Source organism: Wyeomyia smithii, chromosome 3 (genome assembly GCF_029784165.1).
Source record: "Wyeomyia smithii strain HCP4-BCI-WySm-NY-G18 chromosome 3, ASM2978416v1, whole genome shotgun sequence".
NCBI classification, from domain to species: domain Eukaryota; kingdom Metazoa; phylum Arthropoda; class Insecta; order Diptera; family Culicidae; genus Wyeomyia; species Wyeomyia smithii.
The window spans coordinates 148,318,588-148,332,650 of record NC_073696.1 but is presented as its reverse complement, the minus strand read 5'-3'; the positions used below and the strand labels follow the sequence as shown (position 1 = coordinate 148,332,650).

Sequence of the window (14,063 nt, the reverse complement as noted above, 5' to 3'; positions counted from 1 at the left end):
GTTGGTGAAAAATAACACCTTCGCTCGCGGCGCTGGTACCGCGCTGCGAGGAATAATTCTACGAAATATGCCAACAAACACTCGTCGGAATGTTCGCGCGTAAGATTTCTTCAACATGCCACGGACAAGAAGGCTGCTAGTGATAAATTCAAGCCAAGCAAAAGCAAAACGTTTAAAGTACTCACCAAATTAGCTGCGTCATCTTTTTGTCACTTAGGAATGTCACTCAGTTTATAATTTTTTTATTTGTTTGTTCGTTAAGAAACCACTGATCACTATTATTCAAACACAGAACACTCAACGCGCACACATAATAACAATTGATGAAATAACTGACTGTTGATTGAATAACTGAAATAACTAATTGTTAAACAACTGATAATAAACGTAATTGGCTCCGTAAAACATTAATTTGTATTGTGCCGTGTCAAATAAATGTTATGTGAACTGAGATTAACTTCAGAGAGTGGTTACACCCCACTTCTGACACCATACAATGCAAAGACTTAGCTTTGCCAGGGACTTGTGATAAGCACGAAGAGTCCCTGTAAGTGCAGGGAATTAAAACATCCGCACTGATTCTACTTTGGAAATCGAATGTTTTATTAATTAATTTCAAACTTAATTCTACCCTACCAAAAAGAGTCGGAGAGAAACAATTCTCTTGTCCGATTCTTCGTCCTGTCCTTGTTAATCCTAACACTTTTAATTAGTTAGTTATGCATTTGTATCTTCCGTCTCGCTCAATTTACTCGCGGACAGGCGTCACTTACTCAATTGAAAATCGTTCGGTATTCATTATTATTATTATTATTATTTTAGGTTATTTGCCATGTGGCCGTCATCGTTTCGTTCTCATCGGAAACGGAGCGTCGCATTTCGACTTCGAATGCTATAGAAAAAAAAATAATAAAGTATCGTTCTCTTGAAATTAGTAGAATTGCTGAGTGCTTTAAGAAATGCTTATTAATCATACATGCGCGGCTATTATTTCAGAACCTGTCTGTGAGAACGGAATGTCGTGATTTATTCCTAATTCAAGAAACATGCATGAACAAGAATATTCCTGTCCATGGGAATGTAATGCAAGAGTTTATGAGAATCAAAAATGCTTATTAATTTCTTGGAAGGCCTGTTCAATGTAGTTTCGTGATTTTCACATTTTGATACATTACAGACGAAGTTACAGTCCAATTACAATGAAATTCAATAGTGTGTCTGAGACGGCTAGACCTTTTATTTGAAACTTATTTTGTGAAAATCGGTTCAGCCATCTCTGAGAAAAGTGAGTGAGTTTGAGTATTCTTCGGAATATGTTTCTTTTCATAGCTAGATTTCACATTTTTAAACATAACAGGCAAAGTAAGAGTCCGATTGCAAAACAAATCAATAGGGTCTTATGGGGCAACTAGACCTTCCATTTGACACTGATTTTAGAAAAATCGGTTCAGCCATCTCTGAGAAACATGAGTGAGATTAAACAGTCTTCAGAACACGTTTCTTTCCATAACTTTTGAACAACATGTTCAATCTCTATAAAATTCAAAAGTTAAGGGTTTTTTAGGCAGCCCGTTCATTTAAAACCAATTTTGTTCAAATCGGTTTTGTAGTTTCTGAGATAATGATGTTTCGTTATTTTTACATTTTGATACAACTAAACTAAACTAAAAATCCGATTATAATGAAATTTGATAGGGTCCTTTGGGGCAGCAATACCTTTCATTTGCAATTAAATTCATGAAAACCGGTCAAGCCATCTCTAAGAAAAGTGAGTGAGAATAAAAAGTTGCTCATACACTCGTCGAACCGAGTCGAGTGATATATATCATTCGGCCCTTTGGAGCACTTTATATCGTCGTTTTTGAAGTGATTGCTGCACCTTCCTAGGAGAAAGGCAAAAACAATCAGAATAAGCCTGGTCACATTTTTCAAGTTTTTTCATGTTTTAATTTTTGGTCACTTTTTTCGAAATTTTGGTCACCAAAGTCACTTTTTCTGACCAGTTTGACCGCTTCCAGCCCTGAAAATGTGAATATCACGAAACTTCATTATCTCAGAAACTGCTAAACCGATTTAAATAAATTGGTACCAAAAGACGGGCTTGTTTTTTTGAACCATTTGTAGATTAATTTTATTATGATTGAATATATGGTTCAAAATTTATGCAAAAACCGTGTTTCAAAGACTGTTGAAACTCACTCACTTTTCTCAGAGATGGCTGGACCGATTTTAACAAAATTAGTGTCAAATGGAAGGTCTAGTTGCCTCATAAGACCTAATTAAATTTTATTGTAATTGGACTTTAACTTTGTCCCTTATGTACAGCAAAGCAAAGCCTTGGTGCTACATTCCGATTCAGAACTTGACCTTCTGTTTTTTATACACAGACTCCGCAGCCGACTGTTTAGTGCACAGGACAATTGCGGGGTTAGCGCCGTCATAATATCCTATCAAATTTTATTGCAATCGCACTGTAACTTTGTCTGTTTGGTATAAAAATGTGAAAATCACGAAACTTCATTATCTTAGAAACTACACGAGCAACTTGAACAAAATCGATATCGAAAGAACGGGCTTGTTTTTTAAATAATTTTATCATATTTGGTATTGTGAACCACATGTTGGGGAGGGGGGGGGGGAAGCTCATCAAATCTTCCGGCCCTCTTCTTAGCATAATGCTATGAAGAGCCAGGTGAACACCCACCGATTACCTGTCGATCTTCCCAATTCGAGAGACGTCTGCACATAATTATCTCAAATCATAATATTTCGCTCATCATATCACAAAAGATTGCGATAAAATGAGCGAAACGGAGATAAGGAAAGCATCGGGTACAGGGCCAAGTCCCCCCCGGCTGGCGCTAAAATATGAGCGTTGGAGAGCTTGTGTGAGAACTCTCCCATCCGTGACCGGGTTGATTGGAATGAAGTGTCAATTCGCACTCGATTCAGGACCTGTGGTCTACTTAATCCACTCTTCACTATGGTTGCTTTGAAGCGCCTAGGTTTGGATGCGAGGGCCTTTGAGGGTATTTGCCGGTCCTGCTCGAGATGCATGGGTGTGTTTATTGTTCATGAATTTATTTATGCATTTTGGGTAGGATTGGTGGATGTTTCGGGGGGCTTTTTGCGTCCGGACCTGTGGTAATCTGGAGTAGTCGTGCTGGGAAGAGCTGTATGTACGGACAGACCGATCCTGGAATTTTGTTTGTATATTTCTTATTTGTTTGAAATTATCATTATTTTTAGTTTATGAATTTATTGTTAGGCCGTTACAAATTTTATTTTCATTTTATGTCACCCCCCCTTCAAAAACCTTGAATATTGGAAGGGGAAGAAAAAAGAGCTCAAACCGTTTTGTTCATTTCATTGGTTTTCCGACAGCATAAATGCTTAATTTAGCAACAAACAAGTCGGGTGACAGCGAGAGTGTCGTCGAAAGGCAAGCGAAATAAATACTAATAATAATAAAGTGTTATTTTTCAACATTTATTTGAGTGCAAGTTACAAACGTCATAACTTGCACACAAACTTTGATCAAAGATATTTCTTTTTTTTTCGTCTCGGTGTTATTTATTTTTTGCCACCCCCTTTGATAACTTTGATAACCTTGGACATAAAAAGGAATTGGAAATTTGTATCAGCCTTATTATTATTATTATTAATATTAAAATAGCTATCTGTTCCTTCATTTATTTTTATTTAAATGCTTCTTAATTTATCCCTTTGCGCATGTTAACTCCTTCATTTCACCAGTCACGACATAATTCCCTAATATTTTCATTCTTTTTCTCACAATTCGCACCATTCACGAGCATTTCCACGATCCCCACTAATGCACGATAGAATGAAAAGAGAGGTAGAGACCCAGAAATCGAGCATCGGATTCGCCAACAGACAAGCTTATAATTATTTATTATTATATTTCTTTGAAATCCATAATTATAATTATTATTATAGTAACTATCATTGATCGTTACTATAAACTCGTAACGATCAATCATATTTTGAACGTTACTATATCTTTAATCATTATATTATATTGTTGCAAATTGTTTTTTTTTTTTCAACATCTTTGAATGTAACAAAGTGGGAATGGGGCTAGTAAGTTAATGTACCAGAACCTGGCCGGACATTGCACCTACCCAGGGGAGGACCCGGATACGACCACCCATGTGAGTCTAGAGTATCACACATGCCGACACGTGGACACGGGAAGGATTAAAGTAGGTGTATAGACCAGGGGGTTAGTCCCTAGATATGCTGACTGCTGACTATGCGGAAAGCACGACTATACACTTAACAATGACAATGACAATGACCACATGTTTGTCAAAGTTATGAACAAAAACGTGTTCAAAAGACTATTTAATCCTACTCAAATTTGTCAAATATAGCTTGACCGATTTTCACAAAATTAGTGTTATATGGAAAGCCTAGTTTGCCCATAAAACATTAATAAATTTTTGGCAATTGGACTATTACTTTGTCTGTTATGCTTAAAAATGTGACATCAAGCTATGGAAAGTAATATAAACCAAAGACTACTAAAACTCCTCACTTTTCTCATGACTGGACTGATTTCAACGAAATTAGTGTTATATGAAAGGTCTAGTTGCCTCAAAAGACCCTGTTGAATTTTATTGTAATCTTGTCTGCTATGTTTCAATATGTAAAAATTATGAAACTTCATTATCTCAGAAACTACACAACCGATTTGAACAAAATTGGTTTTAAATGAACAGGCAGTCTTCAATACCCCTAACCAAGCATGGAAAAGTTCACTCACTAGCAATATTTCATGCAAATGTGTTCTTTGATTTATCAATTATCGTTCAACTATTTCCACTCGCGTACAAGTTTTCCATAGAAACGCTGCTGATTGTTTTTCGCTTCTAAGAGTTCCGAATACCATAGAAGGAGACTGAATGATTCAAACACGATAGTATTTATTGTATCCAAGTTCACTTGCATTCAACATTATCGCGAGAAGCTTTGAGATATAATCGCCAGTGATACAAAATTATGAATCCAAATGAACGTTAGATTGCGTTCAATTGTTTGCTTGCCGGAGCAAATAGGTATCATCAATGCTTACGGAAATTGTAGCATGGTGCAATAGCATCTGATACTTGAAACCACCAAGAATCATTGTGGTATATCACGGTGAAAGCACGACGTGGAGTAGCCGAATTACGCCTACAAGCAACCAACATTTGAAAGAATCATTGCGATCGCTTGAGTGCAATCGTTTACGATTCTTTCGTGAAACACTCGCTATATGTTGCTCGCTCCGCCTAAAGCAGGCAATACTGAAACAAAATCATCGAAGAAAGCTACCATATATTTCTTTGCTTTAAGTTGTCTCTTGCAAGCTTGAGAATGTGTAGCTTTTAATAGCGATGGTTTGCTAGGATTGAAAGCTTATAAATAGCACGTTCAGAAATGATACCCGAATGATTGTTATGCGATACGAGTTTTTCCATCCTTGCCCCTAACTAACGAATTTTATGATGATTGAACATGTGGTTCAAAGGTTTTGAAAAGAAACGTGTTTAGAGAACTTTCATTCGTTTCGCCAAAGATTTCAACAATCTTAGTGCAAAATTGAAGGATAAGTTGTCTGTTTTCCTGAAACCGGAAGTCGCAAATTCGGATTTTAAAATGAAGTATGGAGTTGATTCCTGGCTTATGAGCGTCATCTCGGGTACTGAAAAACTTGCATAGGGTAATGTCTGTCCCTTTTAGACTGGTTTGCAGAGACCGGAAGCTAACAGCCCTATGTGCCAGTTCGTGATATCCTCGCTCAGCGAAACTTGCCATACATGCTACTTGTTTATAGCTATTGGAAGAGCATCAAGGTGCCCATTTAACAGCGAAACGAATTTCGGATAAAAAAACATGTTGGTTTTAGTATTAGATAGTTTCAGCTAGTAGTCGGCTGCGAGGATAAAAAATTTAGCTTATAAGATATTTTAGATCATAAGGCATTACTGCCGTAATCTCGCAGACTGACGTATGCGACAGCGAGTAAAATTTTCAGTACGAGGCGTTTTCCAAAAACGTTTGTATAATGAGTATTAGGACGAATTTCAACAATCTGATCTGTACATAATGCATTAATATAATCACAAAACATTGCCGAACGTATGACTTGTGGAAAAAGGTTCATTAACTGAGGTTATGTTACCAACGTCATTTTGTTGTAGAAACAGCGATTTTTATTTCACTGTTTCTACGACCGATTGACGTACATCCATCGTAGTATGCGACAAGTCGCTCAACTTTTTTTTTCATAATTAAATTTAGTTTGGAATATACTTAATAGCATTCGTGGCCTCTTCCATCTTCCATCTGCACTTCTTCCGTACTAAAAGCAAGTGCGCTTTAGTTGTCCACAAGCATGGACCAAGCTTCGTTACCTTAGAGGGCTACAGTATGATCAAAGTTTCGAAGATAGTCAACTGCGTTCCGCGGTGAGTTTTATCTGAGCAGTGCGTCTTCCGGAGTTCAAAAAAGGCACGATTTTCCACCATAGGACCTCGAGGAATTTCTCTGCTAATGTCGTTCGCGGTAATCACCGGTTAGCCTAGGTGCACGCACTTGCCAACTTCCTCGATTTCATCCCCGCTAAGCTGAATCCGTGGTCGGAGATTAACACGGTCTTCTCTGGGGTCAATTGTAGTCTTCTGTACATCATCTCGATTCAGGAAATATCCATATTGAGTGGTATTCGATAATTTTGGGATATTTTTCAGAGAGCAGAAGTAGTCATCTTGGATTTCAAAGAGGCTCAATTTCTGGCCTCTGGGTATCATTCTGATTCCGGAAATTCTCATATTGGGTGGTATTTGGCCATTTTGGTCTATTATTAAGAAACCAAAAGCTGCCATCTTAGAATTCAAAATAGTCTCTGGGGGCCATTCTTGGATCCAGGGCATCATTTCGATCATTTCAAGCTATTTTCCGGAAAAATTGTTTCAGATATGTGTTTGACTTGGACGGAACCCTTCTCTTGCAGAGAACAGATAGGTGTCGATCCACCATAGAAATGCTTCATGCTCCCAAAAACATTTACATGCCAAATTTGCTTAAATTTGCAAGTCGTTGAATGCAATAAAAGCATCACAAACATAGTTGGGTTGGATTTACGTCACGTTGAGTGGAAATGGCGGTTTCGTCATTTCGTTTTCGCGTATTAATGACGCTAGTTTTTGCACTTTTGATAAAATTTCGGTGCCTATAGATTCGGTTTGGTGTGTTCTATCATTTAATCACAAGAAACACAAATCGGCAACTTTGGCGCTTACGTCAGTTCGCGAGATTACGGCAGATTAGATATAGTTGGCTCCGCAAAACATTAAATTGTATTGTGCCGTGTTAAATAAATGTTGTGCGAACAAAAAAAAAAGACCGGAAGCTACTATCTAGAAATTTAAAATTGCGCCTGAAGATGATTTCTGACCTCAGGGTATCAAACCGCTTCCGCAAATCCTATTGGATGATATTTGGTCACTCTAGGATGTTGATCGGAAACTGTCGCCAACGAAATACCCAGATTAGTCAATATTCGGCCATTCTATTATGTATTCAGGCCATCTGGATTTAAAATGAGGTTTGAGGCTGGATTCTGGCCATTGGGTATAATCCAGGTTTCAAAAACATATATTGAATGTCATTGGTCATTTCTTTATCGATTGGTATAATATCAGTAACATCAACTGCGTTAAGAAATTTCATATTCACTGATATGATAGGATCATTCAACTTAATGTATAAAGAATAAAAACTTTAATTTTATATTATTTGAAAGGTACTGACTAGGGTTTGCAATATTCCCGGGAAAAGGGAATGAAGGGGGAATAAATCTAGCAAAAATGTGATTTCAAATAAAGTTTATTTTAAAAGATATTTTAAACAAATTTTTGTTTACAATTTTACTATCAATTCGCATAAAATAATTTTCTTCTGTAAAACTTCGCTTAAGTCCGCTGAATCACTATGGTGTTTGATTTCTAGCCCTACAAAGATAGTCTGCGTCAATTTGACTCCTCACTTTTAGTTACATTGCCCTCTTCTTTTTCAAATAGCGCGAAATCCTTCTCGTTTTTCAAAAAACTTAATTCTTGTATATGTTATGTGTCGATTTGTGAACACCGTAATACTTACTAATAAAATAATACTTATTATTAAATATCGAACGAAAACTTGCATTTTGAATGATTTAAAATTCATGCATCTATTTAACGCCAAAATAAGACTATCTCTCTGGGCTAGAATACTTCTAAATCACCGATTCCAGCTCTTGCTACATATCATTAGAAACTGTAGTGTTCAATACTTTAAGTTGCCTTAGATGAAGAAAAAAAAATACTTTAAGTTGTTGAAGAGTAAGCTGAGTGCTATAGACAGGCATTAAACGAGGCTACTTTAAGTTGCCTTAGATGAAGAAAAAAAATACTTTAAGTTGTTGAAGAGTAAGCTGAGTGCTATAGACAGGCATTAAACGAGGCAAATATTTGCTATTTTTGCTCAAAACTCTGTTTGCTTAAACAATAGCAAAGTTTCTTTGCTCATTTTTTATCAAATATATTTGCTATGCCATTACACGATGCGAATTATTTTCAAAAATTAAACTGTGTAGCATTATAGTTTTCCTTGGCACAACAATATTTCAAACACTTTTTGATTTGGTACCACCCTTGATTAGAAGGTAGTATTCCGTGTAAGAATTTTGATTGTTTAACTAGAACGTTATTTGGCAGAAGGAAACGACATAATACTAAATGATAATTTTTCATGTGAAATCGAGGCCACGACCCAAGTTACACTGGCTGAGCTTTACAGGTTTCAAAATTGTTTTATCTACGAACAAGGAAAAAAACACTATTTGCTCAGTAGTAAACTAACCGGCAAAGAAGGACGTCCAACGAAGCAAATATTTGCCTAATTTTTCGTTGACTGAATAAGACAGCAAATATATTTGACATTATATTACACGACAAGCAAATATTGACCGTCATTTCAAGCAAATATTTGCTTCGTATAGTTCCCACTTCAAAATAGATGAAGAAAAAAAAAAAAGTTCCCACTTTAAAGCTGTTATACACATTGACGACGTAAACATATTGAATCTTGCGAAGTTTTCCGAGGAACTAAGGAATCCCGGGATCCCGGGAATCAATATTGCTGTTCCCGGGATCCGGGAATTCCGTGAAAAGGGTATTCCCGGGAAATCGTTCCCGGGAATGCAAACCCTAATGCCATCTGCCAATAGAATATTAGACGATTTCCAAGTGCTTCTAGAGCGGTTCTAGTGTTATCATTATGATTGCCTGATCAACCTAGGGATTTCGCGTTTGGTTTTTGGTGGAAATATTTGTAGAAGCTTTATCGTTAATTATAACTATTATTAGCCTCGGTAAAAGTGGAAAACTTGACTTTAGAGTGTGCTCATAGCGGATTTCAGGAAGTTATGATGGTACGCTTAATTTTAAATGATGCGCCGATAATTCTTGATTCTTCCGGAAAGCTTCATGTTTGAGAACTAAACATCCGTACACATTATTATCATTTTAAGATGGCAGCACCGTACAGTCGTCTACATGGATACTAAAAACATTGTTTCACCTTTCAGCAGTCATGTCTTGGCCTTGTCGTCAGTTGATTTTGACGACAAGTATACATCAAATTAACAGTGTATAAATTAGTGATGGGAAATATCGCCCAGAACGGACATCGATAACAATCGATAATTCCGAGACTTTTATCGATATTATCGATAAGTATCGATAATTTGACAGCTAACGTTTGCGGTGAAAATTTTTTTTTCAGATGATGAAAAAAAAACTATTTCAGATGGCGATGAAAAAAAAAAACTATGACAGATAATAGAGTTGGATAAATTTCCCATGGAAGGTTGTCATGTTAGCTTCCTCACAAAAAATATTACGTCCTTGCGTGCAGCCTTCCGACAGTTAACCGGAACATTCGCCATGGCGGACGAAAACATGCGTGTAGCCATGTTTTTAAGCTCTGTCTTCGTTTTTTTTAATTCCTCCTCCGTTTTCGAGACAAAATTGTTGGAATAGATCTTGCGCTTCAAATTTGCCCAGAAATTCTCGATGGGAAGCAGCTGGGGGACATTGAGCGGATTAGCCGACTTCGGTACCACATCAATATTCAGCCGCTCCATCTTCTCCAACGATCGCTTCGAATTGTTGGCCGACGTCAAATCTGGCCAGAACACCGTGTCTTCGCGCTTATGGTATTTCTTGATGAACGACGCAACTTCTGTCAGGCACTTCGTACTCAGGGATGCCACATGTACAGATTAATCTGTATTTTACAGATTTTTGGCCGAAGTAACGGTACAGAATCTGTATATACAGATATACAGATTTTCGTCGAAAAGTACAGATTTACAGATTTTTCGAAATTTTTTTTTTTTTTTTTTATTCTCGTTTATTTTCCGTCGGTCTAGTTCCGCCACTGTTGTGGCCAATCACCGACGCCCAGGGAGGCGACTCCACACCCAGGACCCTAACTCACGACCCGTTTATTAACGGACCGGCGCCAACGGCTTTACTTCCTCATGCGATGGAAGGCGTGATCCCAGAGATTTTTCGCCTCAGAAAATCTCCCGGTGTCGGCTAGGATTGAATCTAGACCAGTTGGGTTGGTTGTGAGTGGATCACGCCACCTCACAACCATCGACACCTATGTCGGCGGTGGGATTCGAACCCAGGCATCGAGCGTGGTTGACGGAGACGTTACCAACCACACTAGGCCCCCGCTCGTTTTTTAGAAATTGACATTATTTTTTTTTTAGCAAATTGAACATATTTCCAACTCCTCACACGTTTTAAGCTAAAAATTTCGTTTATGTACCATAAAAACTCAAAAAATACAAAGTTCTTTGTGTTTAAACAACACAGATTTTTTTTACAGATATTTTCGTTCCAGATACAGATGTTCAGATTTTTTCAAGGGAAAACACAGATTTAAATGTGGCAACCCTGTTCGTGCTATAAATTTCCCCGTTCACGGCCAGCCCGGAGCGAAAGAAGAGCAATTTTGACATCCCTTTCTCGCTGATTGACAGCAACAGCCGCACCTTCTTGGGGAACTTGGTCTGTGAAATAAACCTTACCTCGATGCTCACTTCCTTCGTGGGGGAGGTAAAATACGGAGAGCTCTGCTAGTCGTTGCCATCCAGGGTGAGATAGGTCTAGTCGTCCAATACCACTGCCGCGTCGCGATTCGCCGGGAAAATTGACTTGACCATCTTCAACCGCTGTCGCTGCGTCATTGCCTGCAGCTCCAAGACCAGTGGACGGGACTGCCGCTTCCTGCATGTATGTCCATGTTCTCCAGATGCTTTTTCACTGTTTTAGAGCACGCACCAATCTCTCTGCCAAGTGCACGCAGCGATTTAGCCACTTTTCCCTCGGTCTTCCTCCTTAGCATTCCTCGGAAGCTTCTTGTCGCTCAGGGTCGTTGGCCGTCCGGAGTCGGGCTTTCTTTCGATGCTCTGATCGTTGTCCAATAGTGTCAAGATGTTGTAGATGCCAAAACCGACATACCCGGGGTCCACAAAGTGCCGCACGATGTCCGTTTTTGACGCGGCGGGGTACCGTTCTTTGAACGCGCACACTTCTGAACGGAGTAGCTTCACTTTTTTCGCCATCACAGTTAGAGTTTGACTGATAGGGCTGTCAATTTTTTTTTTGCTAACTCATGGGTTACTATGATTGATGATGCATGAGTAGTTTCGTCAGTACGATTGAAGGTAAACCCATGAAAAATCGGCAATTTTTGTCCATTTTTTTTACCGCAAACGTTATTCGACAAATGCAATTTTGCTATATAAATTTGTTAAAAACAGAGACAGTGATGGCCCAAACAGAATGGATACGTTGCGTTGCGTTGACGTCAATGTGACAGTAAATGTATGGGCTAACTGTCAAATTGCCGCAAACGCAGCCGCAACGTATCCATTGTGTTAAGGCCTTGAATGACAAATCTTACGATACTGCAAATGAAAATTCAAACAACCGGACGTGTTAAACAGTTTGTTTTGGAAAGTCTTCGGGTTTTACGCCGAGAGTGCTTTCTACGGAGTAGTTTCAAGCCGAAGTTTATTTTGAAGGTTGTATAATAAGGGAAATAATTGAAGCAGGCAAAATTCTGTCAATTTTTAAATGGCCAAAACTTCACGAAAAATGAATCAATTCTGACAAAACAGGTTTCATTTTACTGGAAAACTGTCCTAGTTTCCTAGTGTTACTTGAGAACTGGACGTGACCAAGGTTCATTGGAAATGTTTCGGATTTCCGGAGTGTGTGCCAAAGTGTACATTTTTGCAACGCGTAGAACTTTTTATGATATTCTGTTTCACTTAGGTTTATATGTTGTCAATAAATAAGAATTTATTTCGGGTTCATTGGTAGCCAAAGATTGGAAATTCGCCAAGGGATCATCGAGGTATGAAGTTATTAAGTATGGGTGTTGATTTTGGCGGTTTTTTCCCTGTTGGGTACTAATTTTCTTTGAGCTTGGAGCACTCTAGCAGAATTCAATCGAACATTGTGGGTGTGTAGGTCATAGAGCAATTTATCTGGATTAACATTTAAATAGATCAGATTATTTTCACACGGATTTTCTCTAAAAGGTTATTTATGCAGATTTTCAAATTAACGTGGTTTTTACGCGAATTTTTGAATTAAAGCGGTTTATCAAGCGGATTTTTTAATTAACATGGTTTTTTCACGAGGCATGTGTCCCCCGCGTAAGAAAACCTAACTGTATTTGAACCTTTTTCTTATGAATCAATATATCTTAGTAAAAATATCTGAACTTTCCTTCAAAAATATAAAAAAATGAGTTTAAGATCCTACTCTGAAAAAAATATAATTTTAAGAACAAAAAAGGATTTTAGAAAATATCGGTGATCTCAGATTTTTTTGAATAAAGTATTTTAGATAGACAATTTAGTTGCCTAAAACGTTCTATGCGTTGCAAAAATGTACACTTTGACACACACTCTTGAAATCCGAAACATTTTCGGTGTAGGTTGGTCACATCAAGTTCCCAAGTAATACTAATATAATACTGTTTTCCAGTGAAATGAAACCAGTTATCAAAATTGATTCATTTTTCGTAAAGTTCTGGCCATTTAAAATCCGAGAGAATTCTATTTATCTCAATTATTTTGTCTACCTCCTGTATAAATCAGGATACTTTTTTGGCGCAACGATTTCGTTGATTTGGATTTCTAGTGGAACTAAAAATTGTTTGTTGGGTAACAGATACTTTAAACTTAAACAGTTCCAAGTTAAACTAAACAATTACAAACGAACTGCCGCTATGCATGTCCATCATATTATAAGAGTTGGCGAGCCAAAGAAAATGCATTTTATTACAATTTCGTATCATTGCTTTTTATGAGATAGTGCAAAAAGTTTGGATATTTTTTCAAAGTTCTCCAGTACTAAGTTGTCGAATTCATCTGTTCTTAGGAAACTAAAAACTATCAATACCTTTTTAGTTACCTATATTTCTCAGAAACTCAGTGACACCCGGGGCGAACCGTTACACCACCCCCAACAATGCTAAATCTTGTCGAATAGCAGCACCCAACAAATACCTAGCGGCAAAAGCAACTCCTGTGGTAGGGTAGGTGAGGTCTCCTTCTTTTGGGTCTTCTCCAGTAACCAGCCGCACTGACTTGTGCTCACCCTTATAATATCGATAATTATCGTTAACGTCAAAAAATTAACGATAATATCGATGACCAGCATTTATCGATATTATCGATAAGTATCGATAAGTTTCCCATCACTAGTATAAATTTGTTCGACTTTTGTTCACGCAAAATCATGTCCGATGAATTCTGCTTTTTGCAAGAGTCAGGTATCTTGTTCTAGTCATCTTTGGTTATAATCAAACACTTTCCAACATACATAAAAGATTTAAAGAATGTTTCTGTCGCTAAAATAACGCTCTCAAAAAACTAGCAACTGGCAAGTCATCGGCCGGAACCGGAACGGAGCCAATCAGAT

General features: G+C 37.7%; 1 protein-coding gene across 5 annotated transcripts in view; it reads left to right on the top strand.

The window, feature by feature from the left end:
- LOC129732463 (liprin-alpha-1) overlaps positions 1-14,063 on the top strand; it is a 1,274,109-nt gene that overhangs the window by 821,576 nt on the left and 438,470 nt on the right. The gene's annotated exons all lie outside the window — the stretch shown is intronic.